The sequence below is a fragment of the Dendroctonus ponderosae genome, unplaced genomic scaffold (assembly GCF_020466585.1).
Source record: "Dendroctonus ponderosae isolate FM_Combo_2020 unplaced genomic scaffold, Dpon_F_20191213v2 Dpon_F_20191213_6, whole genome shotgun sequence".
NCBI classification, from domain to species: Eukaryota; Metazoa; Arthropoda; class Insecta; order Coleoptera; family Curculionidae; genus Dendroctonus; species Dendroctonus ponderosae.
The window spans coordinates 582,448-586,253 of record NW_026018814.1 but is presented as its reverse complement, the minus strand read 5'-3'; the positions used below and the strand labels follow the sequence as shown (position 1 = coordinate 586,253).

The 3,806-nt window shown below is 35.6% G+C and overlaps 1 protein-coding gene across 1 annotated transcript in view; it reads right to left on the bottom strand.

Annotated features, from left to right (window-relative positions):
* The window catches only part of LOC109542336 (pikachurin), a gene marked incomplete at its 3' end in the record, with an annotated part of 53,400 nt that overhangs the window by 3,176 nt on the left and 46,418 nt on the right, over positions 1 to 3,806 (bottom strand).

The window sequence follows — 3,806 nt, the reverse complement described above, 5'->3', positions numbered from 1 at the left end:
GAGAGGAGAGAAAAAAGGTTTATTTCTGCGCTGCAACTTATCTGACGCGTTCTGTATAATTGTGACTATTTTTCAAATATGAAAAATTAGACTTGCAGATTCAAATCATTACTTTTGTGAACTTATTGAAAAAACAGCGTAAATTGCCATGCAAGCTTGCAAAGCATAAATTTTCCTTATTTCTTGCAGCAAATGATACTGAGTAGCGCAAAGCAACACCAAATAAATGTCTAGAAACTTCTTCCGCTTAGAAGTCTCCTTAGAAACATTCTTCAAATAAAATTAATTTCCCAACTGAACTGAGGCTGATTTGAAAAAAGTGATTATTTTGTTAAAACACAGAGATATTTGGGACTTCGGTTTCAATTACGCATATCTGAAAACATATTTTTGTGAAATTACTAGAACAACATTGTTGTTCGCTCCATAGATTTAAAACCCGGATTATTGCTTTGTTCAGCCCATGCACACTAAAATCTGATATTCTAATTGGTTTCGACACGTGAATTCATTTATTTGTTACATGAAATTACGTTTTAAATTGCATGTAAAGCCTGGTTTTTTTCCTTTGTTCATTCGCTTTTTGAATGCAAAGCCTTCCTGGAAGCTGTACTTTGTCCGGCCAACATTAGAATATGAAGCTGGGTTTGATGAGTTTCAAACTGTTCAGGTTTCTGTTCTGTGAATCTAAAGCGTTTCGATTTTCCGTGATCATCAGACAGTGTTCAAGTGTTTTTCAAATTGGGGCTTTGCTTTCGTGGTGATTTTTGCGGACTGGAGCTTAGCATTTATTTCCTTGACAACTTGCGAAGGAAGAAACGAACTTTTTGATGGGTTTTGCAGGCCAATGGAAGTTCTATAAGTGGACAAAGTTTCGCTTTTTACTCACCATCAGGGAATTGACAAGGTTTTGTCAAAATTGCGTGTGAAAATTATTGCACATGTGAAAAACCTGATTAAAGGTTTGAGTCTGCACTAAGAGAAATATTGACTGAAAGATCGCGATCGGTCAGAAACGACCCAAACTGGACCGAAAATGTCGACTATTTCGGATCAGAAGAATAAGGCGGTTTTTTAATCAGGTCGTTGAATTCCCCCCTTTTTTTGGATAAATCTGATGTAGAATCGAAGCCGTTTTGAGAAACTTCAATTTTCTTGAGAAAACCGACCTTGTACCCTTTTGGATCAAAAATAGGATCTTGAGCGCTCTCAAAAACCATTCAAATTGAGCAACAAACGTCGATTATTTGGGATCTAAAAATTCGAGTTGGTTTATTAATGAGCTCGCTTTTTTATGATAAAAATAATGTAGAATTTTGGCATTTTAACAGACTAAATCGATCCGAATCGAATAGAATTTTTGGTCAAAAGTCAAATTGTTAAATTCATGTTTTTTGCTCTAGATATACGCATTCAAAGTATTTAAGTCTACGATAGGGTGTTTTAACTTTTTTTATGTTGATATTGAGAAAGTAGTTATGGTAAACATGACACTGATATCATTTTTTTGCAAAAAAGCCTCCATAATAAAAGCGAATTTCAATTCAAATCAGATATTTTACGCCAAAAACGCCGAATCCGTATCGTTGGTTGCCTATCCCAATTGTGACGTAGCAGGTCATATCAACAAAGTGTGTCGTGTTTATTTTTTTTGTTTTCGCCGCTTTGTTCTATTATTTAAGGTTAGGTTAGGTTAAGTTGAATAAGTGAAATTATATATATTATTTACCTAATTTAAACCAATACAAAGAGATTAGTATATTAAGGAGAGTGTAACTAATAATGATTTTACGGATTTTTACTTACGCTGCTGCTTTCACACCCTTAAATTCGGTTTAATTAAATTAAAAATTCGGTAACCATCAAAATAAGTACACATGGTAAATTGTTTGTTGACGCTTTAAGGAATCCTTCTGAAGCCGTTTTTTAGTTTAACACAAACACAACACAAAATAATTAATGAAACACAACCACACAACTAAACACTATGCGCAGAACGTAAACAACCCGCCATTTATATGACCAGAGACGTCACAACCAATAGGACTGCGTTTTAGAGATTCATAAACAATTTGAATTTTAGCTGAATTTTTATACTAAATATTTAACAGAATCGCAATAGATAGATAGTAGAAAATCTCGATTATTTTGGGCAATCCTATTTTTATGGAGGTTTTTGAATCCGCGGCATCTTTCCGGTGAAAATCTTAAACAACTCCAACCATAACCAGTTGGAAACATTAAGTTCTTGCCATATTTTGCCTGAGACAATGAAGTGAAAATATGGACAGCGACAATATTAATTGCTTTTAGAACAATGTGCTTGACAGCCAAAGTCGGCATGGCTATTATTCGGCCAATTTCGTGATTCTACCGCAAATTGAGGTGCAAATTCCACCTGCAATAAATGGCCACCCATTTAGGCATGTTTGCAACAAAATTGGAATAGTTATATGAATAGGGGTGGCATATTCGCGCCGACCGAGACAGATGCGGCATTTTCAAAGCGAATCTGTGCAGTTGACCGATAATTTATTTTGCTAATTTAGCCCTTTGAATGGCCGAACATTCCGCATGTTTACTGAGTTTTGCGCAAAAAAGCCATCAATGTTAAAAGCGAATTTAATTTGTTAATTTATCAACTGAATGTTTCTGAGCAAAAATACAAATCATCGGCCGTTTCTCTTCCGATTTTAGCTGATAGACACTGATCCATAGCAGGAATTGTCTAAGTAAACTTGCCCTCTAATCTCCCGTGAGCTTTTCGCCAATGGCGCACAAAAACAAACAGAACTCAAATATGAATCGGCCGATTTTTCATACCTTTCGGCTTCCGAGGCTTCATGTGAAAAGAAATGCGGCCGAGAGTTTTCCCTTAATGGCCGGACGTTTTTCACCCAAGAACTTCTTGATGTTCAAGAGAGTAATGATCGAATGGATTTACATAAATATTCGAATCGCGCACTGGCTGTTCGTATTATGTGCAATCCATCTTTTATTCAGGCTCGCATCTGAATAAAGGGCTTAATAATGTCGGCCCTTAATTACTAAGTAAACAGATCGGTGCCAACTTGCTTTCCCACACAGTCAGCACTGTGAACTGTTCCAGATGATTGTTGAATTTTCAATTATCATTGGAAAACCCCCAACTGTGATTTGAATACTGCGGAATAGTGAAAACGGTGTGATTGAGTTAACTGCGCTAATTTGCCAACTCGGAGCTGAAAGGACGCATTCATAAAGCAGTTTTATAAATTTTAATTAGACGGGCCCCAGTTCCCGTTCAAATTACCTAATTATGAAATATGCAGTAGTTGCGGAAAACTGTGTATTTTGCCCTTGGGTCTTATTTACATACTTATTAAAATATAGGTGTTTGTAAGCGTGTAAAACTCACCGGCAAATAACAGCGCTGAGTGGAAATATAATACAATTAAGAGTATAATATAATTCGTGACATTTTGGCCAACTCTTGACCATAAATATATCATGTTGAAATTTTCTCTATTATGTGAAACTGTCATTATTCATTCAATTCTCACGGTTTCAATGGGTTCAACGATAGCAAATCGAGCTCTGAAGTTCAAATGGGTCTTGAGATAAGACGAAAAAGGCGATTTTAGCAATTTTTAGCTGGTTTGGAAGAAAGATGTTTTACAGAGTAGAGTTTGAGTTTGCCCTGCCTTTAAACATTTCTAACTTTTAATCCTGAACATACAACCAACTGAATTTTATGAACCATATCGAAGACACTTCCGTCTAAAAGATCTATAATTTTCAATAAAATTGCGAGAATCACTGATTTT